Source organism: Blennius ocellaris (genome assembly GCF_963422515.1).
Source record: "Blennius ocellaris genome assembly, chromosome: 13".
Classification (NCBI taxonomy): domain Eukaryota; kingdom Metazoa; phylum Chordata; class Actinopteri; order Blenniiformes; family Blenniidae; genus Blennius; species Blennius ocellaris.
The window spans coordinates 17,178,662-17,203,537 of NC_137662.1; the positions used below are offsets into that span (position 1 = coordinate 17,178,662).

The window sequence follows — 24,876 nt, forward strand, 5'->3', positions numbered from 1 at the left end:
TCCTCCAAGAGGTCTTCACACCTTTACTCGGTGCCCCACATGGGTTCATTGGCCAGACAGCCACTCACAGGAGCGCGCTCGGGCTCTCCCCTCTCTCTTGCTCTCGCTCTCTCTCTCTCTCTCTCTCTCTCTCTCTCTCTCTCTCTTGCAGCTTGAGCTCATGCCAGGTATTAGACCAACAAGTCCGACGGAGAACTGTCCCTGCTGGGTTGAGTCAATAACCTGTTATGTTTCCAAACAACAGCTATTGCCATTTGATCGGGGGATTCCAGATGATGTGAATTAATTTCAGATGCACTTTAGTTACCCTCCCCGCAGCACGTCGCAAATCTTCCTAGCTTATAGGCTATAATGAATCATTTTTCTAAAGATAATACACCACATGCTGTGTTTATAATATCATTTGTGCTATAAACAGCGTCTTGTCTCGTCGGCGCTGTTGTCTGTCGAAGTGCTCGGCGAGGCTGATTTTCCGGTGGAGGTTGCGTGGGAGACGCAGAGTGATGGCAGAGATTCTATGAAGGCGGTCGAATTGTCTCCCAACATGGCCTCCAGGGAAACATACTTCCTTGTTTTCTGACAAAGTAAATTAACCAGGGGTTGCTAATGCAAGCGGACAGCGTTTCCATTCTCCGCCTGCGATATCAGTTATGAGGGGGGGGGGGGGTGAGACGGAGTCGCATGCAACGTCTGCTCTCAGAGAGAACACTGAAAGCCCCTCACACATGCAAACACTGCAAAGGGAGGAAAGTCGTCAATATTGAACGCTGGCTTTCGTTTTTCTTTGCAGTGCTGCGTAACAAGTGCAAACGATGAAACGGCAGCGGGTTTTGTTTTGAGGCGCAGCGGAGACTGCAGACAAGATGTCGGTTTTTGTGTTAATGATGCCTGTTGCGGAGAGCCCCTTTAAATCACATCGGCATACGATCGTGGCCTTTCGCGGCCTCACCAAGGCTGCTTTTTCCTTGACGTCAGAAAAAAAAAAAAGTATTTTACCGTGCGCAGTGCCCACTTGGTGCCCTCCCCTCCGTCGAGCCAGGCGCTTTCCCAGGGTTCTAAGGACTGACATCCCTTTCATTTTCCCGCCTGGGCGGCTCAGATAAAGGGGCATATTTTAAACCTCTGTGTGTGGATACACCAACTGTAAAAAGAGACGCGCTGGTGGGCCGGGGCTGAGCTCCTTCTGTGTGAAGGGATGAAGAGAGGAGAGGGGCGATGAGGATTGAAACAAATAACGAATGTAGTGTCGAACGTCTGCTTTATTAAACAGTGATCTAAAGAATTAATAATACACGGTAGGAGGTGATATAGCTGGCTGCAGACCGGACTGTGCAAATATCCCAAATATTATCAGCAGTTGTTCTGCAGATAGCCCCGCTCTTGTTTATCCTCGCTTTATTACAGGGGCAATGTGTTTCACCACTTTTTTTTTTTTCTTCTAATATACCCCTGTTGTGTGTCCTCCAAGCAAACCACAGCCACGGTGGAGGCCGTCGTTTATCATATCAGTAATGAGAGCAGGGTAATCGTGTGTATTCCGGAGACAGCAATGATACACTGCTTGGCGCTTGCCAGGGATCAGCCTCTAAACAATGTTTATCATTGTCTCCCTGGGCTCTTTAATTATCCACAAACATTATTGACAAACCAGCAAGGGTCCCTGTGTTTTAAGGCTTCTGGGTGAGTCTTTACAAATATGTGCAATAGAGTGAGCTAAAAGCAAAGTGATTTTCAAAATAAAATCTATATTCTTCTGCTGACTTCCCTGCGCTGTGCTGAAAAGTATTTTAATGGCAGCCATTTGTGTGGAGCGTGATGGAGGAATACAAGTTGAGTGAGATACGGTGAATTTCATCATCTCAAGATTGGATGCTTCATTTATCCTCACAGCTACAGGAACTCTGTTAAATTACTGAGTGACAAAAACAGGCATTTACTGAAAATCTGGCCAACCTTCTGCTTAAAGTACCTGTCAATTCATGCTGAATCATTTTAATAGCTGTTGAAATATTTTAACAGCTATCACGCCAGACCCCGAGGATTTATGTATGGAAATTAGTGGTCAATAAAACCTGAGCACAAACGGTCTCTGATAACACATGGGTCACCTTGAAGAAACTGAATGAAGTGACACAGTTTAAAAGTGAAAGCAAGGGCAAAAAGACAGTACATTGAGAGACTTGTTGTGTTTTAATGAAGAATAACACATGTTGTCATTTAACATCATTATTTTTACAGTGTTCGACGTCTTGTTGTTTAGGACTTGAAATCACAAGCTCAAATTCATCCCATGAATTTAAGTAATCGGTTCTCAAACTCCATGAATTGAGCAAAAATTACCACTATTTGATTACCCACAAGGAAAAGACACATAATCTAAAAAAATAATCTCAGCGATGCAAATCAGCGGCCAGTTGCCAAGGCAACATATATACAAGCGGCACCAGTTTGCATATGTGAACCCTTTAAATACTTTTCTATGCTGTAAATCTTTGCTGATAGCATGACTGTAAACTGGTTTTGTCCATTCGAAATCCACCTTAAATTTACCTTTAGACTTTGTGAAAAACAAATCACACAAACAGTGGTGCTTAAGAAGAACTTGTCATTTTACAATCAGTCCTTGTTTCTGTGTAAATGAGCCCACCTTCCATGCCAAAGCCTACTATCTTAAGAATATAGGTCATCAAAACAAATGAGAAAACCCCCCCCCCACACAAACAGCCATCTATCATCAATACGACGCAGGAAATTCAGGGTATCAAAAGATTAAAAACAATACATTAAAACATAGCTATTGCAGTCCAGACACCCCTACAGTGGAAACAAAACATTCAGCCTTCTTGAAAGTGTTCATAGTCTAAATAACTTAAGACTGTGGGGTTCAGAAGAAAGTGTCAAACACTAAAGCCTCCTGTTGCATTGCTCAGTCTTCCATAGTTCCAAAGAATCAATAAATCCCTGATGATGGACACCTGTGTCTGTCTCTGAAGGCCAGCTTTTAGCTTTTCTTGTCTCCTCCTCCGTTCCTACTCTTCGCAGCATTTAATAGAAATCATTTCATAACTCCAACTTTCTCTTTGAAGCCATCCTAAAAAAAAGAGTCCACGCGCCTCGAGTCAATTTTTTAAGTCATAGATCCAGTAGGAGGTGGTGATGGTGCTTATTATGAGCCCATCTCTATCTCGTTCTTTCAACGACAACCCATTACTTCAGAACAGGTACATTAACTGTACCGAGTACAGCTATTACACTTCTCCCCCGGACTGCAACCTTTACTCGTCTGCCCCGGCTGAGTGGAGACTGACTGACATGTTGACATTGTTAAAAAAAAAACGCACACAAGAGGAGATCCCACATGTCCTATCCGGCTCAAGTGGGAGGGTAGGGCGTCGGGGTGCGTTGGAAAGGGTGGGGTAGGGGTGGTGGTGGCGGCAGTGTGTCATGCCACAGCTTCACCGGCAACATCCTGAAGCTGTTGCTCAACGATGTGGTCGCAGTGTGAATGGAGCAAGTCTGAGCAATGGTCAAAAGGAACAACAACAACAGCAGTCAGACAGACAGGACTGTAAAATATGCATTAGGACCAAACATTATGCTAGCAACATGCACTTCTGCCCACTGCTCCTTGCCCATGTCTCTGCAATCACCTCTCTCTGGTTATCAAGCCAATGTGTCGGTGAAGCAAGAGAGGAGGGGTGTCCCTTGATGAAATCACCTTTGCAGTGTGTTTGTGCATGTCGAAGGCGTGTGTCTCTCTGTGTGTGTGTGTGTGTGGGTGCATGAGAGCTAAAGAGAGGGAAGTGGGGGTAGCGCAGGCGGCGGTGGCTTGGGGTGAGGTCCTGCCCTGATTTTCTCTGGAATTCCTTTGTTTTTGGAAGCCAGAACGGGGGAAACTAAACCTGTGTAGCCCGAGGGTCCCCGCTCCTTCAGAATTCTCCGCGCACGTCCCTCTGCCATCTCCGGTGGCTTTAAGGGGAGCTCTGTTTTCAAAGCTCGCAACAGCCAAGGTGTTTTTCACATCCAGGGAAAGGATAGAGGGAGCGGGGGGGGGGGGGGGGGGGGGGGGGTACTGCACCAGGCAAACCATCTCGGGTCTGGAGGGACCAGTGCTTCTCAAACACAAATTTGCTCCATGTTTCAGAGCTGGAGAAATGAAAGTCAAATGCAAGATCCTGTCACTCAGGGCACAAAAGATACCTTCTAATGAATATGGATGCAATAAAGACCAGCAGAAAGAGTACTTTTTTTTTTTATTCGATTAATGGCAATGATTGCCTAATGGTCTATGTTTTTAATAACACCCCCCCCCCCCCCCACCCCCCCCCCCTTTACCTTTGTTTTCTTTTTTGAGTGTTTTTAATTAGGTTTTTACTAAAAAGGCCGCGAGGCTGCTACACAAGTGTTTTCAGCAGCTCCAGCAACCTGAGAATTTCGCTTCACATTCATGGCTCATTAAATCTGATAAACCATGGGTAATGGTGTTAAATTTGTACAAAGGTATCTCCATTTACTCTGTGCCACAAGTTTTCCGTGACCAGATCCTTATCTGGTGGGCTGTCGCTTTAAGTAACTAACTTCCACAAAGCGGAGCTTTTCCCTCTCGTTTTGAAGGGGGGCTCGCTCGTGTTGAATGGGTGGGTCGGGGGCGGGGGCGGTGGGGAATAGGCTTGTTGCCTTGCCTCCATTGAGCCGAGCTCATTCTTCCCGGTCCCCAGGAAGGGTGGGTGAGTGGCTGTGAGAGAAGGAGGTGGAAGAGGAAAGGGGGGAATTGGAGAAGGGCTACGAGGTTTGATCACGTGAGGAATAACTGTGTTCGTGCTGGTCCCTTTCAGGCTGTCACAGTAAATCTGTTTGACTTGTCACTTTTGAAATCATTACCAAGGCTAAAAGCCTCTCTATTGGATTGTGGTGGAAGGGGGGGGGGGAGGCAGCAGGTTTCCTTTGTGCCTTCGTGATGATGATGATAATCAAGGTTTGTTTCTGGCCATCCTGCTGTGAGGCTATAATTAGCTCCCTTCTTCTTTTCTTCTTATCATCTTTTTATTGTATAATGGTCCTCTGAGTTAAAGTAAAGTGCTAAGAGTCGTCTCGCAGAGGTCACGTCTTAGCTTTTCTGTCGTGGCACCTGGATGAAGGACCTCTGTAGCAGATTGATGTACTTTTCTGTTTGAGCTTTCAGTTGTTTTTGCATGCATCTGTTGCAGTTATTTTAATCACTTACATGACCCATGTTCAGACAGGGGTCCAATCTGCAAGATCACAGAATGACTAGACTCGGTCAGTACAAAACAATTTACTTTTTAATTATTTCGAAACTACTTATTCGAAACATTTATTCAAAAACAACAAACGAACAGAACTACTGTGGTTCAGAACTTTGTTAGTAACTTCATCCATTTGTCCAGCTTTCTCAATAGCCGATCAACTTGCGTAGTGCAGGTTCACTTCGACAGGTAATCTTGAGTCGTGATTTACCTCCACTTAACCACAACCGTTTGGATTGTTGTAGGAAACCCACACATGCAAACTCCAAACACAAAGGCCTGAAGCACGAGTCGAGAATATAAACCATTACACCACTACGTGGCTCTGAACACTGTTTTCAAGCCTTCATTCAACAATTCTGTGCACTAAGACTTTCAACACGTTCGCTTTGTGTGCGCAAAACCTGCCTCTGTCTTTAAACTCAATGAATTCCAACCAACTGCCTTTATTTTTTTTTTAAATTGTAACAGAAAGTTGTTGACTTAAACAGCACCCTCAGCATATTGTCAGTCGAACTTGGAATCTAAATATAATATAACTTCAGAAAGCCATTTGTTAAACTGTGGCTCTTTTGTTGTGCATCCACTTTTTTCCTACTGGCTGATATGCAACCATGATGGAGCCACTGCCATCGGTGAAACCACTTGTGTGGAGTAGCTATGCAGACGTTTATTTTTCGCTGTCTGCCGAACTGTTTGCAGAAAGAGGGTGATTTAGTGCATGCGAGGTCCCCGGTTCCTCCTGCAGGTCAGCAGGGTGAAAGCAGCTGCTTGAGGTATGTCTAAACTTGTCGCGTCACTTTCCAAACCAAACAGTTCGCTGACTGACGGAAAGACGACGGAGCAGATCTCGTCCCCGGCGATGAAGTCTGTGCGATGCGACGGCTGAGTCTGAACTCTTCTTTCACTCGCTCCCTCTTCGTTTCTTTCGTACCATCCATCTTCTCCTCCTCCCCCCTCCTCCCCCCCCTCCTCCTCTTCTTTGGCGAGTGTGCCAGCAGCACTCATGCCTGGAACAGAGCGCCAGGGCAGACATCTGTCGCGCAGCGTCCCTGATCTGATCTGTGGCTCGAAGCATCGGGGTCACGAGGAGTAGCAGCCGCCAGTCCAGACGCTGTGGGAGACAATCCGAGAGCTCCATCGCCGCGTTTGGGTCCTTCGTCTTCCTCATCAAAATTCACATTGCACAGGCGCACATATGCACTCGCCCACACGACCACACCAGGGTATTGAGATGTTTGTCGTCTTTAGATGGCACGTCTGTCCTTTGGACCCAGTGGCGTTCACTCAAACCCGGGCTGGCACCGCCTGCCTGATCTTCCTCGTTGCGCCGTTCAGTCACTCATGCAGAGTGAGGGAGCGACGTGTTGCGATTGTCAGGTTGCGGTGACGAGCAGCTGATCTGAAAGGAGCATTTTGACAGTCAAACCGGAACCCCGTGCCTGGGGCAATGCCATTAATGACAAAACCAATGACAGATTGAATAAAAGGGTGTTAATTGCAGCTGTTCGGTTTTGTTAGAAAGAGTGACACACGTACTCTGCCAAGTTTGATACTTCACATACCATCTTGAGAGATGAATGCCTGCATATTGATCTTGCGTGCCGTTTTGACATTTATTGGTATTGCAGCAGGAGCTTTTTTTTTTATCTTGGAGAACAGGTGAGTTCGTGCCAAGTGGCAGGACTGGTACACCCTGGTGTTGTCGAGCCATTTTTTACAGGTTATAGCTCATTTGCTACCAATTACTGGCAATGCAGTTTTACTTCTACGTGCATTTTCCAACATCTTCAGGTTGATTTTCTGCCTTCTAGGCAGCCATTTGTTTCCATTCATTCCACTAAATTATGAAGTTTGAATTGCAAGCCTCAAATGAAACAGCCAATCCATCACGACGCACCAAGTATTTATTCGCCTCTAAGTTATGTTATCCCAATGTACTGGCGCGGTTGAAAGACGAGTAAAAAAAAAAAATCCTCCTGCTGGTCTATTTGAAGATGCGACATCAGAAATTCGAGAGCAACCTTTGTAAATCGAGAAATTACCAGATTTGCATGCTCTTTTTCACATCTGTGTTTACTCACTTGCCATTGTGATTTGATTTTTCTCGACAACACAGCTTGTCAAAGCGGCGCTTTCTCAGCTTTTGACTGTCTGGAGAGTTGTGACAATAGTTCCTGATTGTAGTTTTCATTGTCACACAATTGTGGGACAGATTGCAGGCTGCGATGAGCTGTCTGTCTTGGAGGAGGGTCGAGTATCTTCGTATCCTCAAGCTGGTTTTCATTACGGCGTCACAGCGTTTGGAAAGCAGTCAGTAAGCGTGCGGATCTCTTTGAGATATGATCGGTAATAATATAAATAGAGTTTGATGTGTCCACATGCTCAACATGTAAAACCGCGAGCATGACAATCGGCTTGAACTGGCCCTTTGTTTTCATTTCTTGATGCAGTATGACATTGTGGCCGTGTTAGGTAAGGAATTTCTTAAAAAAAAATTTTTTTACACGAGCAAATCACTGGTGTCTTTTCATCGTGTCAACACAGTTTTCAAAGCACACAGAAGTGGTTAGCTGCAGTGGTTGAGAAGAATATTCAGAGTCATGCTGAAGAGGCCAATGAGGCCCATTTGAAATTAGTGGATCGTCAGATTGGATTATTTCTGCGGATATTTTCCAACTTGTGCAGCCATTTTCCAATAACAATACGTCTCAGTTTGCACATTTGTTTTACCTGCCCGTATTCATCTCAGCCCACAATCAGATGTGAACATAAAAGTAGCGTGTTCAAAAATTTAATATGTCAAATTAAAAATACTTTATCTGAAAAGTGTTTTTAATTACCAGGCTTGCCATCTGTCATTGATGAGCATTGAACATTACATTTTGTGCAAAAGTTAGTTTTATTTATTTGCTTGTAAACAAAACACACTTAAACTGATGATGGCGCATGCATAACACACACATCTAAAACATGAAATCCTTTTCAGTAAAGAATTGCACTTTATAGGAAAGCGACATTTCACTTCGAACATCCCAACTTGATTTGTATTCAGGACTGATTTATAACTCTATAATCCTAATCTTTAATCCTGTATCAGCCAAGATTGATATTGTGCTGATAGTATTGCATATTCTTATGTAAAATTGTAATTTCTGATGTGGAGCGGTGACGCAAATCTCACTGATGCTCAGTTTTGTTTAGTTTTTTCTCTTTTTATGGGTTTTTCTCTGGTTCTGGCAGGACGGTGGCATCTATATTGTCGAAGCTCTGATCGTCTCTTTTGTTTCCTAACTGGTGAGGCAGCTGTCATATTTTTAGATTTTCCATTTTCCAGCAATGTCCATCTGTTGGGGCTCCGGGCTAAGTGAGCTTCGAAAGGGCAACATTCTCTACTCGCATGAAGTTTATATGTAAAATACAGGTTTTATTTGTAAAATGTGCAACACGTGCTGTCAGGTTTGTGAATGCTTTATTCCCTCGGTTTGCTTATTCAAAGTTTGTCCGTGTCAGGCTCCAAATATCAGATGAGAGTCTAAATGGGAAATCCCTAATCATTTAATAAGGAAATACAGTGGTTTTCAGTCGAATGATAGCAGAAAATCTGAGCGATGGGCAGCAAGTAGGACAACAAACAGCACAGGTATGGTCCTTTAAGATAAAGCAGCGTTTGATGACCTCAAATCCTCTGCAATACTCCCAAGTCACCAAATCTGAAGCCGCTTTGATTCAGCTCATTTAAGATGACTCGGCACAATTCGTCAAAGGCGAGCATGTGTGACAAGTAGACGGCCCTCCACCCCCCCCCCCACTTACACCTGTTCCCTATTTAACGCAAGTATCTCAACATCGAGCATGAATCCCTGCGATGGAAATCAGAGCACGGCAAGACGCGGCATTTATCTTTTGAGGGATAATTGACCTGTGACAGTTTATTGGCAGGAGCCCAAGTCTGCGACGGCTTCATGATCCCAACTTAAGAGCTTTCTCAAGAAAGGGCGACAATAAATGTTTACATTTTGCCACTACAAAGAGGTTAATTGGCTGAGGTAACACACTGTGCAGCGTCTACTGTGCAGAGGCCGCTCTTCAGTGGCGATAGTTTAAGATTAGCTCACCTGACCTGACAAACTGGCTTTTAAAAAAAAGAGTTTATGAAAACTATCTGTGCTGCAGGTTTCAGCTATCATTTCACTAAGCAAATATTAACTGGCTGACTCTGAGCATTAATTCACTTTGCTTACTGTACCACGGCCAAGGCTCACTGAATGCTTGCACTGTATAAATCTCCCTTTCGTAGGTCCATGTTGGCACTATCATAATATACATTATCACAGCGGTAATGAGATGCATTGCGATGACGCATCTTTTATGCATTAATTCAAAGTCTCTATGAGTAGAGCTAACAACAGCGCTCTTTACTGATGGTATGCAAATACTGGATTCATTGATGGATTAAAAAAATTATAACAATCAGAAGGAAAAGAGTGACAGTTGCTGTATTTGAGGCTCACAGTGCAGTCTTTGATTTACCAGTTTTATCACAGTCTTTAACAAAGAAGTATTTTTTTTACTGAAAGAATGGGGATTTAAGAAAGGTGGGTTAATGTTTAGCACGGTGGCCTCACAGTCACGAACCAGTTATTCTGAATTGCTGTTTCGTGTGTGTAATTGTTTCTGGGCGTTTGCCCTGAGACGACCCTACATGGTGGTCAGCTGCAGCTCCCTGTGACCCCGACTTTAATGAACTGGTTACATGAGACAAATGGATGGACTGGAAAACGTACTTTTTTCCATATGTGGCATTCCAAGATACAATATATATGCCCAAAAGTATGAGGTGATCATGACATAATTCGTGTGTTTTAATCAGACCTCATGTCACAGGTGTATAATATCACACACACATTTTTAGAAAGTTCTTGCAATAGTTTGGGGAAAGGCCTTTCCTATTCCAGCGTGACTGCCGGAGGCCGTGGAATCACTGGACTGACCCGGACACAAACCTGGCCTCAAGCCCATCAATCACCTTTGGGATGAACTGGAGACCGGGAGCCAGGACTTCATGTCCAACAGCAGTGCCTGGCCTCAGAAATGCTTTACAGAATGAATGGGCACATATTCAGACAGAAACACTCCAAAATCTCATAGAAAGCCCTCTCACAAGAGGCAGCTATTATAGCTGTATAAGCTCCTTTAAGCTCCATATTAAAGTGTATGTATCTGAATACACTTTTAATGCAGTGTAATTGTTGAACACCTTTATCCTCTTTCATAGAGCAGTTGGTTGCACTTCCAATATATTCTGCTCTCAAACGTCCTTCATGAAAAAGCGTGTCATGTACTGTTGATTAAGTTTGTACATGCGTTTATGTTTTTTGTCAACCTCACCTCGCAAACTTAGTCCCACCATCTCCAAGAACCCTGGATCCTGAATCCAGATGCAGCCTTCACACTTTTGCACCTGAAGTTTTCAAGCAGTACCCCCCCCCCCCCCCCCCACCCCCTCCATCTAAATCCTCTGTGTCCTCTCCTTTCTGTTATGCAGCGGCCTTGGAAAGCTGTTTCGCATCGATGACAGGCAAGGTCGGAACAGTGAAACAGGACAGTACGAGAGAGAGAGAGGAGGGTGGGGGTCTAGGGTGGTGAAGGAGAAGGGGATGGAGCGAGAGAGAGAGAGAGAGAAAGTGAAAGTGTGTGGCACTGCAGCTCTGATGGCGCACCACCCGCGACTCGGCTGCGGCTACAAATCAAACAGAACCGAGTCGCTGCTGGCGCTGCGCCATGACACTGATCACTGGCACACAGCACACTGTCAAAACCATCTTGATGGGTAATTAGGGATACTCTATCATTTCTGCTATCACTTAACGGCAGCGCTTATGTAGTCTACTACGTGTATGTCTAGTGTGTGTGTGTGTGTGTGTGTGCACGCGTGTCAGTGGCAGAGTGTGGGAGTGTTTGAAAAGATGCTGCAAGGATATAAGTACACTTTACACAATGTACCGCAGGCAGGGTGGTGGACTCGGAGACAGCCGGATCTTGGCTGATCCCTCACAGTCAGTCCAAAGCAGTAAACTCTCGCTGAAATTCTGCAGTGTGTGTCTGTGTGTGTGTCTGTGTGTCTGTGTGTGTGTGTGTGTGTGTGTGTGTGTGTGTGTGTGTGTGTGTGTGTGTGTGTGTGTGTGTGTGTGTGTGTGTGTGTGTGTTTACATCCACACACAGGGCTGTGTGTAACCTTGTGGTTGTTTTAAAGGTTAGCAGCAGTGTTATGGCTCTTTGTGAGTGTCGCCGATGCACATTGCGTCCTGGGTGACTTTGAACAGACTGGCCTCACAGCTTTCCAGAATTCCCGGCTTTGAACACGTCTGTAAACACACGCGCGCACACACACACACACACACACACACACACACACACACACACACACACACACACACACACACACACACACACACACACACACACACACACACACACACACACACACACACACACACACACACACACACACACACACACACACACACGCGCGCAAAAAAACAGAGAAAGAAAGTAATAAACGCTGCCTGGCAAAGCTGTTTCCCCCCCTGTGATTTAAACATTTAGAATTTTCCCATTAACCCTCATCACTCACAAGGAGACCTCTGCTGAAATGCCTACTTTTACACTTAGGCTGTGAACAATTTTGCAATTTGTGCTGTTATTATCCTAATTTGCGCACGAGAGAAAGGGAGAGCACATTGTGTGCCCTTTGATAAAGTGGGATGTTTGAATGTGGGTCCTCCACCTTCAAGAGAGATTTGATACTTGAGGGGTTGAAGTGTTTTTGATGGAAACTCCATTAATGATTGATAACAAGAGGAGAGCGGTTATCTTCGTGCTCCAGCGCCATCAATTATTAAAAGCTCTCTCCTTGCATTTTGGTGGCACATAAAATCAGTCACCATCTTAAAATCTTGAGTTGATATTATCTGCCAAAGGAATTAGGGCTGTGCATTGATTTTATTTTTTTTTTTTTTTAACTCTTTTCATCTCTCGTTTGTTGTGCATTTTAAAGGAGCACTGTTAATAAATGCCGATTGGAGTTGTGGTTAAAGAAACTTCCCGATGGCAGCACTGTAAAACCCAAAGGTGTTCATCAGCCTTGCAGCTAAAACCAAAGTATGAAAGTGTGCAACTTCACCCCCAAAACTTTTTAGAGTAAAGATAATTTACTTTAAATTGTTTATTATTTTTAAATATAATGAAAAAAAGTGAAGTAGTAGTCTTTGAGCTTGACAACTAGCTCAAAATCACATTTATCTTTACACAAGCAAGATTTTAAAATACATTTGTTTTTTTATGGGTATGTAAATGTGGACATACATATTGTTTACCTTAAGCTACTCTCCCGCACTTTTTTCTTTCGAGGTCCAACAAAAGTACTTCAAATGAATAATTTTCAAAAATCAGATATTTAGATAATCACCCTTTCATCTCAGTAAGATTATTCTGGATAGTTTTAGTTTATACATGTTTTCAAACAAATAACATAAAACAATTCAGTGTTTACAAAATAATTTTTTAAAAGTTTATACAGCACAATTCAAACGAATACCAATAAAATACTCGTAGCGTAACAGATGCACGAATTGGCAAGTATAAAAGTTTCGAGTCTTCATGAAAAGTTTATGCGTGGAGCCAAGCATCGAACACTCCGTATGTCAAATGAAGTTCCGTCGGCGGCGTCACAGCTGCCATCAATTAAGCCTCCTTTATGCTAAAACATCTGCACTCCTGTGCGCATGTGGGCTCTATCTTGAGACGGTTCTGTGCCGCGCAGCGTCTCATTTAATAGCCGGAGTGCTTCTCGTTCGTGTTTGCGTCGGGAATGTTCCCGTGCGCACGCCACATGTCGAGTGCGACGCTGAAGGACGGAGACGACGGCTGAAGTGATGCTTGAGATTCGTGTCAGCCAGTGAGCGAGTGCGTGTCGGCGCGGCAGTGGAAGTTCTCCCGGAGCCGAGTGCCGATCTGAGCTGCGTGAAGACGGGCTGACAGGCCTGCAGGCTTCTCCGTGTTATTGCCAAGGGTTCCCACCTCGCCCTTGCAGGGGTGGGGGGGGGGGGGGGGGGGGGATTCTCTCAGAGTGCGACACTGCTTTCACACAGGAGACCTGATTAAGTCTTCATATTGCATGTGGCGGCGGCGCAGAGCAGAGCGTTCGGACACGCTGCTCGAAGTACTCCAAGTGTGCTTCCGGGCACGCGAGGCGAGATGTTTGTCACGAAGCTGTGAGTGCTCATGAAGCCTTTCTCAAGCCAAGGTAATGATTATTGGCTTACATGCATGTCGAGAATGCCTGGAAGCACTTCTGTTGAGCGCTGCTTTGTTTTTGCGTCATCTGAGTGACACCCTCATTTACTGGTGTCAATATTCAAGTTATTCGTTGACTACAAATGGAGCCCTACAGCACTGTGTGTGCATTTCAAAAAAAAATAATTATATTTTTCCTTCCTCTAATGACAGCCTCAGTCTCCCAAGACCAACTAAGTAAAAGGATCCTGGAGATATGAGATGAGAGCATCAGAATTGGGGTGGGGGGATCTAAAGACCGGCGACAGTAAATGAAATGCAACGACAATAAAGTGATAGCTGTGCTTATCTGCGCGCTAATCGGTGCGTCTCATCACAGCGGTGTGGTAGCATGTGCTGCCCATCTTGTGTCAACAGCGTTGTATTTACATAAGCTGTTTCCCGTCGGCCACGGCTTCTGTGCTCAGAGCAGCAGGTCCTGCAATGGCGAGGCAGCGTGATTAGATTTACAGATGGAGATTAATGTGAACAGAGTTAATAGCACAAAGGCATAAATCACAAAGAAGAGGCTGGAAGCATTCTGCTTGACCTTTTGAATGGCGATAATGATGCCGCAGACAGATACGCTGCTGCAGGGCTGGTGCGCCCGCATTTAGACAACATGGTCATAAATGCGAAATGTGCACGTGTGTGGGGTTAATAGGTGGGTCCGTCAATGCCGCGGTGCATTTGGATGCCGTGCGTGAAGCCGTCGGATCATCGCACGCTCCGAAGAGGGCGAGTAAATCACCCGACGCGCGCAGAGTGCATATGCGCACGCACGGTGACAGGCTAATACCTGGTGCTTGGGCTTTTTTTTCCCCCTTCAAGAGGGAAGTGAAACCCGTTTGTCTGTCCGTGTGGCCGTCTCCCTGTCTGTCCTCACGCCGCGCAGAGCATCGGCAGGGTTATTAGAATAGCCCTATGGCTGTCACTGATAAGGCCCGTGTGCGTGCTGCTACTGACAGAACTGCCTGCCTGCCTGCGTGGCAAACACGAGTGGCCTGGCCGGGGGATTACTGCCTGCTGCCATTTCTGCTGATGCCTTTCTTTATGTTATCCTCTCCAGTCAGATGTGCAGCATTTGAATAACTTGGCTGATGTTGTAGAAATGAAAACTCCTTGAAAATTTCCACCTGCATACAAATGAAGGTGCGCAGACACAAAACGCCCGCACATGTTTAGACTTTCTCGGCTTTAGTTGTCTCTGTACACCCCCCCCCCCCCCCCCCCCCCCCCCACCACCCCTTCTGCTCGTGGCCGTAACTGGTTATTTACATGCTCTGTCACTTACTGGGAGGAGTGATGCTGATGGGTTAGGAGGCTCACTAATCCACTCGGCTGCTGTCATTAGAGAGAAGCAAACAGACTATTACCACCTCCTCCTCCTCTTTCTGCTCATCATAAGCCTGCCTGAACCTCACACACACACAAACACTGACACGTGCACGCACACAGCTGTGATGGAGAGTGCCTCTTGTTTCTTTAGCACTGCTGAGTGGAGCCCTGCTTTGGTAATTGATCCTGTTTGGTACATGGGGGGGAGAAGACAGGGAGAAGGAGGCAGGCCTTAAGTGTTGTCAGTTTGCTGCATTAATTTTTCAACCGTGGCCAGAGAGGCTGGAGGGACGAGGTGGGGCCCCGATGCAGAGGAAACAAACGGTACCTCGCGCTGCACACGCCCCCGACACTGTGCATCGCCGCTCTTTCAGAAATAAGTTCCTTTCTGTGAGACTCAATTATGATTCAACTGACTCGTCCACTCACTCCGAGCCTCCTGCCGATGACAAATTTGTTTTCCTCTCGTCTCTTTTTCTTCTGCAGCTTATAAATAGCTTTCTGGTGGTGACTTGGCTCTGACTTGTGCATTTTTATCTGGATGTTTTGTGATGCCTTGTGCTGTACAGTGTGCACAGTTGATAATAGACAGGCCTCACTCGCTGATTTCTGAAGCCAGCTTTGGCCTCTGGTCCCTGACTCAGTGATGAAGTCAGCAAGCCCTCTGAGGAGTACAAACCAAGAATCAAGCTGGAACATTCAGTTTTTTTCTTTGTTCGCTCTTTGTACTAGAAACTACTATGATTTTCTGTTCCTCACATATCTCTCCTTTAAGTAATCTTTTTTCTATAATTAGCGTGGGTTTTGTGATGATGCTGGCCAGCGGCTTGAAAAAGAAATAAAGCGGAGTGGTTGTAGTGTCCGTCAGAGCCACAATAGGCAAAAACTCCCAGGCAAAAACTCCCATGAGTCACTAAGAGGTACTCACAGCCACAGAGGACGTCATTACTGACATTTGTTGCAGATGTGACTCACAATATTTGTGTTTTTAATGTGATACTTACGAAGCAGTTTGAGCGTGAAACATCCCTGACGCTCGCCTTCCACCGAGTTGCAGCGGCTCCCCGCAGATGTCGCGTAAAGAATCTAAAAGTGCTTCGTGACAATTCTGCACGCACAACACACTGTGGCAGAAATGCTGCCTTGAGGCGTCGCACAAGCCAAGTACGGCCCGCGGAGTCGCAGCATCAAAGTCCAAAGGCGCTGGATGTGTGCAATGGACAGAAGTGGCTCAAGTTTTCCTGGCCAGCAGCACACTTTGTCTCATTTCCATCCAAAAGGCCACTTTAGCGCAGCGCTAACGTCGGTCGACTGAAAATGATGACTTGTCCTGAACACTTTCGTGTCTGCATTTGTAAAAAATCTGTAATGGTTTTGGCATCGGCACTCAAAAAATAAAATGATACACACTCACAAGTCTGTGTGAAGCAGAAATGGTTCGTAAGTCCTGTGTTCATTATCACACCACAGGACCAAAGTGGTACTCATCATCAGCATGACAATTCGAATGAAAAAAAAAAAAAAAAAAATATATATTTTCATTCGAATTGGCAGGTGGTGCGGAGAGACAATGGCACTATAGCGTCTCAACTGTGTTGCGTACTACTACAAAAGCAACAAATAAAGAACTGTTCATCGTAATAAAAATATATAAATAGATCCTTGTTGTGCTGCATTTCAATCACAGGCACTTTCCCGAAGTACTAGGAACCATCAGATAAACATTTAGCATTTCAACAGTTGGAACGAGAGTCTAAATTTAGTGCCAAGGTTGTTGTTTTTTTTATAATTTATTCACCATTTACACGACAATGTTTGAAGTGGTTTTGTGTTTTACTTTCACAAATGTTTACATGGAAACAGCAGAATTGTTGAAAATGATCAGCGTTCCGGTAGGGCCACGAGCAGGTGCTCTCGTTTGTTTTCGTAATAAACCCACACGCGCAAATGTGTGCAGAGAACTATAGAGTCACTTCAAAACGTTGTGCAATTGAGGCCTAAGTCTCTGGTTGCATGATAGAAGTCTCAAAAGGTAAACAAACTTTGGGTGGTGTGATGGACAATCTAGATTGAATGACTACTTGCTGTATTGTGCCTTATATTGGCATCATTTCCTCATTTCTCAATGTCCTTGTTGTGCTTTGATCAAATGGAGGACCCAAGCTTTTCTGGCGCTTTGGATCCGTCTTGCTACGAGGGCTCATCTCCTTTCCAGCGCTGTCTCAATGAACCACTTTACAATACAATAAAGCGCCAGGAAAAACAGCACAAGTTGAACCTCCTCCATGTTTACAGTCCATCAAGTGAGTGTGCCAGACTCTCTATTGCTTATAAGGCATTATTATTGTATGACTTTGATCTTCTTTTTATTTCACCCCCCCCTGGGGAAGGTGTAGCACATTTACATTTATTGCTTTTCCCCAAGTCACTGGTCTAATTTGAATAATACTTCTGGGACTTTAGACAGGTGGAAACACAGGGAACAATGGGCACCGGATCTTTTTTAGCTCCTCGAGGAGCAGTATTGGGATCTAAATCCCCCCCCCCCCCCCCCCGTGAGTTCCACACACAAGACGGTCCGAACCACAGACGTCCCAGGAGCCACCTACTAAACTGATGTATGGACTCGAAGATCTTTTTCTGTGCTTTGTTGTAGGTTTTGAATGTTCAAGGTTTCATGAATAATCTAGGTGTTGTAATAATGACAAGCACTTATCCCAAAAGCCTCTCATCTGTTTTCTCTGATTGCTTAGTAATCTGCAAGCGTCATGAGTTAACTGACATGAACGGGATTTGTTTTGGGTTGTTTAAGTTTGTAACGTTTTGAGTTGAATCCAGATTAAATTTTCTACAAAAGGGTGAGACAAAGTGTTTTTAGTTTGCCTGCATTTTTTTCCTTCACCGCAACAAAAACAATGGCCCATTTCTAAAGCATTCAGTCTGAGACGCTTTGGAAATCATCTGTTTTTTTGTGGGGCAAACAGCCCTGGTTCAGTGTGGGCGAGTATTATGACTCAATCCTCATCAAGTGCAGCCCGGCAAACATAGTAAAAGGCAGTGCCGGATCAGAGATAACCTTCGTGATTTACAACCACTGCCAGGTCACGCAGGTGAGAGTCCTCTTGTTTGTCTCCCTCTGCTTTGTCCCATCCAGCAGGTGTGTTTCCTCGCAAAGGTTTGAGTCGTTTCCACCACCCGCCAGCCCTCCTATCATCTCGCCCTACTGCCAGTCTAGCTAGCCAGGACAGGCCTAATTCCACTCCAAAACCATGATTGCATTCTTGAGCTATTCCACCCCCTCCTTCAGAACAAGGGCCCTCCGCATCTCTCTCTCTCTCTCTCTCTCTCTCTCTCTCTCTCTCTCTCTCCTCTCGCTCTCGCTCTCGCTCTCGCTCATCGCTCTTTCAAGTTGAGGCTGCTGGCCGCATTTCCCCTTTGAAGATGTAATCTTGGAAAACACAGAGACATCTCTGGATTATCTTAAATGTCTTCAGTATGTCAACAGCCGCCGAGCCCCGCTTGCAGAGCAGCGCTGGCCGTTTAAGAGGTCGGCTGTGATGACAGCCAAGGAAAATGCCGCACCACAGAGGTAATCACAGGTCAACTCTGCTGACTCCATCAGGGCCAAACTCCCACTGTTAAAACTGGATGTTAACAGACACAATGAAATGATGTATTTCCCCATGTGGCAAGGCTGCGCTTGCAGTCGAAGGCAATAGCAGGCAGCGGAGCGCTCCGTAACAGATGGCATTGGTAGGTGAGGTTCATTTGTGTCACGGCATTTTCCAAAATGTTATGACAATGCAAATCGTGCGACGGCTTAACTAAGCATACGCAATAAGATGGGAAGCATCACCGAGTCGTCACGGGAGGGAAAGTTAGTATACACCAAATTAGAGGCGCATAAGTGGGCGCTCCTTGAGAAGGATCTTGACTTTGTAATCATATCAGATGTTATCGAGGGAAGATTTTAGGAAGGGTAAGTGCTTGGAAACTAAATCAGAGAGAGGCTGCCGAGGGAACACGTTGTTATCATAATTACCTGCTGAGCGACGACTGCGGAACCAGTGCCGATGTTGACGCCGAGCCGCCCTCCTCTCTCGCCGACGAAGCTGCGTTGTGTGGGCTGCTTGCCTGCTTTGACATCTCTTTGTGCTCTGTTCCATGTGTGTTTTCTTTCATGTGTTGTCCCCCCCCCCCCCCCCCCCCCCCCCACACACACACACACACACACACACACACACTTTTCACTGTGGAACACAGCCTGCGGACCCAAAAGAAAATGCAAATATTGTTTTGGTGAGATCAGGTTCGGTGATTGCGGACAAACTTGCGTCAGTGTGTCGGTGCAGGTGCTGGCAGGCTTCAGGGCTGCTCCTGGGAGCCAAGGCGGGCCGGAGACCTCGTCGTCTCCATTTCAAACAACAGGCCCTGCCTCGATGGTGGGGTTTTTTTTTTTCTTCTTCTTCTTCTTCTTCTTCTTCTTCTTCTTCTTCTTCTTCTTTTTTTTTTCTTTCACAATACAAATGATCTGTTTGAATGAAATGCAGCCCTGGCCTTCTCACTGTTGGCATTTAAACAGGAGGAAATAACAGATGATGATATCAGAGTGGGAGAGAGTGAGTGAGACAGAGAGACCACTCAAGAAGGAGAAACACTTGACCTGTTTGTTTTGGGAAAATGGTATTCCTCTGCTAATTTCCTCCTGATAAGTATCTGACAGCTCATAGTAAAGTGTTTTATCTTGGCTGGAGGAAAATGGCTTCTCTCGCTCACGGCGCCGATCGATTTCCGAGGCTGCTGCTGCTGCTTTAAATTGCATTTGTCTGGATTTTAAAGTTCTTCTATTTGCATAGAAGCGGTCAATCACATATATTAGCCCGCTGCTTTTGGCTTTACGTGGACTTTCGTCTTCCTTTCTCCTCACCTCTCCAGATGCTGCTGCACATTCGCACACTTTCCTCTTCCATGTAACATCATTGACTGCTGTTTGCTGTGCTGGGGGCATTGATTTTTACCGCTCTGCCTCCCCTCTCTCTGGTTTAACAGTTGATGAGTTGTGTTAAGACACCCAGGGACAGCCCTGCCTCTTTTAAGGAGATGAGGTTGGCTTTTATAGCTCCCCTGCTTCCTTAGCCTTGAATGATAAGGTGCGTATGTGTGTGTGTGTGTGTGTGCGGTATACAGCATGTGTGAAGACGCGCACATGTGAGCGAGTCTGTCAGTATGACTTGAGCAGCCACTTGAGACTAGGATTCCCCTCAGGAAGCTAAAGTAAACGTTGGTGGTGTTAAGGGCTTTTAAATGGCAAACGCAGGCTTTGTCATCTCCAGCGTTTGAATCACTTTAAAGACTTTGTACAGAAAATTGGTTTATCGCAGTCAATGAAGAGCCACATCATCAGATACGATTGCCGGGATTCAAGCGTTAAAAAGAGTAGGCGCGATCGCGAAAACAGCAGCGAGCGACTCGAGTGGAGAGTTTCGATTCAAAGGTGACAACTGTGCTTCAGTCTGTCGCGTGCGCGTACGACACCCCAACACGCACACCCCAGAAGTCATGGATACAGACACAAAACTCATTTAACACGATTAGTTTCTTTGATGATTTTTTTTTTACCGCAGCCTCTTATATGCTGGATGAAAGAGTTCACACTTCTGACAAGGAGAAGAAGAAGAAGAAGAAGAAGAAGAGGGGAAGAAAAAAAAAAAATCTGGAGTCTGCAGAAACCACTATGAAGCACTCAGCTTTTTCACTGAAATATTCACCACATTATTAAGGAACACATTGCTTTGTGCTGTGTTGCTCTCAACACCATCTGTACTGTGCTGCTCAAGTGGTAGCAATTTTCCTCGATACTTGTGTCTCTCGCGCAGTATCACAAGTGAAATTCGATTGCGGATCTCGATGTTCTCGTGCGTTTCGGTCCTCATGAACGTTTGCATTCTCCCCTGATTGCTCCCCGGCAGTTTCCAGTGTGCCGACTGCTCTCGCTTGCACAGCTTGAATATGAGCCTTAATGTCATTTCAGTCTATGAGAAAAAAAAACATTTGCTCAGTATTGCACTTAAACTAGATCCCATCTAAATACTCTGGTGATAAAACATTGCAGTGGTTGTGGAATAACATCACCTTTCGTGGAAGAAAAACCCACACTACACTTCTCAAAATCTGCTTCAATCAATATGCAGTTATTGCATTTTCACCTTAACCATGTGGTATTAAAATATTACTTTTAAATCCATCACCTTTACACACTCACTACAGACGCTCATGCTTTAAAGAGGGTCCATCGGTGCATGTTATGGCTGGGTAATATCAACCTAATAGGCTTACCTGTCAGCGCTGTATGGGGACGGAGACCCTGTAAATCACATTTGTCCGCGACACCTGCTCGCCTCCCTGCATATTTATGGGTTTCTCCTCCACCCTGTCCTCTTCTTTTTGGCCCCTGTCCAAAATCAACCCCCTCTTCCCACATTATGTTCTCTTCGTTTGCGGGTTAAACGCACAAAGCAGGTGCTGCAGCGTAAAAGGAGCCTTGTTCCATCTGTAAGCGGCCCCCTTTGCAAACCATTTCTTTATCCCGAAGTTATTTCAGAATTTCAGAGGTAAATTGACTTTTAGCTTGTGCCATGTTGAAACCATTCAGTGTGCATGCCGTTGCCTTGGTTTTTGTGATTTGAGCATGGTGATTTAACACGATGAACTGTATGCAGACAGAAAAAAAACCCAAAAGAAACTAATCTTCATCACACACTTCCAGTAATACTGACATCAGATCTCGACAGTTTCCCCTCATTCTGTGTTCGGAAGATTCCTTCTTGGCAAGCGACCCACTGACCAAATTTTCTTCCACTCGGAGATCAAGTGCCAAAATATACTGTACGTCTTGGACAGTGGCCACTTCGGTCCCCAGAAGCACAGAAAGCCTGGTTGCTTCAGTGTTGAAAGATGGAAACTGCAAGAGAAGAGGGAGAACTATGCCTCTTCCTGGGAGACGGCTGTTAAAAGCTATAAACTTGCAGGTACTAAACAAAAACAAAAAAAAAAGATGTCCGAATATTGCTAAAAACGTCTACAGATGTGAGGATAAGGACCATATTGTCAGGATTGCACCAAATGACTCTGCAGAGAGACTCAGAAGTTGGAATCGAAGACATATACTAAATTTTAGGAGACTTTGTTACAGATTGGTACGCACCCTGCCCTGTATTGAATGTATGAACGGCGTGCCTTATGGACATCCTCCCTAAATGGAGGGGGCAGTAACACCAAGATATCATCATCCTTTTTTTTTGTTACCCATCGGAGCAAAATGAAAAAAAAAAAAAAGAAATGTTTGACTGTGTCAACTTGAAGAAATGTCCCTCAAGAAGCCACTTTTCACTTTTATACTTTGAGTACACTTCAGAACGTGTATTATTTCCTTTTAGTTTCAGTGACAACGTTGAATTATGCTTCTACTATCGCTTGTATTTCACGTCTCATACAAGTACAGGTCGAAGTTTCTGCACCTCTGAATGTGTTACGTCAGCTCACTTTGTTGTCTTGAAATGTTTCGGATCCTTAAATGAAAGTGAGAGGCAATAGCCACGCTAGCAGTCTGCGAGGCTGCGCTTAAGTACAGCAAAGCTTTGAACTAAATGTTAACATCAGCAAGGCTGACACGCTCTCAATAACAAGGCCAACATGCTGATCTTCAGAATGTGGAATTAACCTGCTTCGCTTTTCTGCGCCGAACATTCGCTCATGATCACTGACTACAGAGTGCGGCTGGGAGGATGCCGTTTAGTTTTACAGGTGTTTCTACAAATAAAACCAGCGTGTGTTGCAAAGAAATCATTCCAAAGAGTTTTTAAAATCAGGCTTGTGTTGTTTCATGGCAGTTTTTTTTTTTACAATGGATCGCACACCAGTCGAATTGAAGTTCGTCCCAGACGTCAAAGGACAGAAACGAGATGTGCAAGTAGGCTCATTTTGACATGCGCGCGTGTGTTTACGCCGGATTTGTATCAGTTTGCAGAGGGTGCAGCCAAGCAGCGAGGAGAGACTAAGAGGTGTATTAAGGCAGTGAATCTCTCTGCTCTGTGTGTAATGGACTCAGGATGAGGGCTGACCAAGCACCGGGCGGCTGATAACCTTTAGGAAGGACATTGTTCCTGTGCAGTGGTGGGGGGGTGGTGGTGGTGGTGGTGGGGAGAGAGAGAACTCACACGGGACTGCTGCAGTGTACACGCACGCCCGTGTGATTGGTGGTGCGGTTGTTCAGTGGTTCACTGGCGCTCCGGCAGGGTTAGGAGGGAGACTAAATGGGGCAGTATGGCAAAGTCCCTCATGGCTCTCCCGCATACATTTTTCAACGGCGGGGTGTATTTCTCCATGATACATTTGTCCTCCGTCTGAACCAGGCTGTGGCTGGCGTTCCATTAAAAGAAATTTAACAGGCTTTTCTTCTTCCTCTTGTCTTTCTCCCGCTCAGATCAGATCACCACTTAAGGAGAGGTCAGCGAGGGATCCCCCCCCCCGCGTGAGGAATATATGAAGACTGGGGCGGGGGAGGGGGTGGCGACCACAGCGGCAGCACCACCGAGGTCAGGGGTTAAACAGGTAAACCGATATTTCTTCTAATCCATAACTCACTGCTGGTGCACGTTGTTCGGTTCAGGCCTGGCTCTCTTTCTTTTTTTTGTTTTTTTTTTCCCCTTCCTCCAAGTCAAAGCAGACTTGGCACGCAAAGGCGAAGTGAAGGAGTAATGTGGCTGGTTTTGATTGGACCCTCCTGGGCTGGCGGCCGGGGAGGGACTGGGAACTGAGCAGTCTGCAGCTGCTGTTTATGAGGAGCTGTGCGGGATCCTGTTTGGCTCCCTATTAAAAAAAAAAAAAAAAAAACAACAACCCAAAAACACAGCCAGCCTTCAGTGTGAAGCCTGTGCTGGTGTACAAATGAACAAAATCATGATGCGATTATTCAAGAAACATTTGTTTACAGAGTAACTGACTTTTTCCCCTATTCTGTTGAGCCGCAGCCAGATCGGGGAAAGAGGGACGCGATTGTTTGTGTTTTTGTTGATCTGCAGATTTGACATTTGGAGAACTCTGATATTTTTCTACAGTATGCAACCGCAACTTTGGCTCCGGATTTAAACTCAAAAGGCTTCGACACGTCAAAGGCATTGTCAAGATACGGATTTCTTTTTAACCTTTGAGAACTTTCCAGGATATAGTTGAATTTTTCTGCTGCATATGAATGCATCAGCAAGTAATGCCAAAACTATCTGTGCTATCACTTCTTTGATAGCCCATGTATGATGTTATTCCCAGCTAAAGGGTTAAAATAAAACTATTCAAATCATCTGAATGGAATTCCTCTAATCTGTTAGGCTCTGCTTGTTCATTCGTGTGAAATATTTATGTTGTATAATCTGGACCACTGCCCCCTCCCCCCCAACAGATCATATTTGACCACGTGTATAACTCGTCTTGTAATGGACATGTGTCCTGGCTTTTTGAACCAGAACTATGTGCAGGATGTCAATTTTATGAGCGTTGTAGTTTTTTTTTTGTTGCTACTTGTCTTTTACAAAAAAGTGGTATCGGTGGATCCCTTCCGACAACCAATCACTTTATTCAGTGTAGAGGCCATGTTTTAACAGCAGCATGCGTCTTCCTTGTATTTCTTGCATCCCCAGATAAGCGTTAAAATGTCACAAATATACATAAAACTGACATGATAATATTTAAACTCCTAAATTATCTGCTCACCTTAAAACTTGTGATGTGGCCAGAATCTATTATGTTGCATATGGAGCTCAAAATCATCATCACTGAATAATCATGAATGCTGATGATGACTCAATATGAACCTTCTATTGAATATTTATTGCAAATTTGCTTTGGAATCAATCTTAATGTCTTTGGTGCAAAAAAAAAA

General features: G+C 45.1%; 1 long non-coding RNA gene across 1 annotated transcript in view; it reads left to right on the plus strand.

Annotated features, from left to right (window-relative positions):
- Nucleotides 1–24,876, plus strand: part of LOC308138236 — a 44,251-nt gene that overhangs the window by 4,909 nt on the left and 14,466 nt on the right. Inside the window, exon 2 of the long non-coding RNA XR_013936877.1 lies at nt 23,425–23,552. This is a non-coding gene — a long non-coding RNA (uncharacterized lncRNA). The remainder of the gene's footprint in view (nt 1–23,424; nt 23,553–24,876) is intronic.